General features: G+C 39.2%; 1 protein-coding gene across 1 annotated transcript in view; it reads right to left on the minus strand.

Annotated features, from left to right (window-relative positions):
* Positions 1 to 324, minus strand: part of LOC107752129 (ran-specific GTPase-activating protein-like) — a 10,971-nt gene that overhangs the window by 5,423 nt on the left and 5,224 nt on the right. The gene's annotated exons all lie outside the window — the stretch shown is intronic.

Genomic DNA, 324 nt, shown 5'->3' on the forward strand with positions numbered 1-324 from the left:
TAGATGGGTGGAGTTAGTGTAAATAGCTTCTCCCAACAAGGCGGGCTATTGATAGTTTTCACGTGACGTCACACCCTTATAGGAACACCCACCTGGAGGGCAAAACGAAGCTTTGCTCCACTGACCGCCAGTTATTTTTACGCAGTTTGCATTAAGTAGTAATGTAGTAAAACGCAGATATTAAAAGGTGAAATTCAGTAAACACCTTATTGATGATGTATATTTTGTGCAGGCAAGCATATGAACCCAGAATATAAACACAATGTGCAAAGTTTCACCTTAAATGGTTTCCCATAGAAAACCATTATAAGGAAAACACTGAAC

This window comes from Sinocyclocheilus rhinocerous, unplaced genomic scaffold (assembly GCF_001515625.1).
Source record: "Sinocyclocheilus rhinocerous isolate Xijiao unplaced genomic scaffold, SAMN03320098_v1.1 scaffold1312, whole genome shotgun sequence".
Taxonomy (NCBI): Eukaryota; Metazoa; Chordata; class Actinopteri; order Cypriniformes; family Cyprinidae; genus Sinocyclocheilus; species Sinocyclocheilus rhinocerous.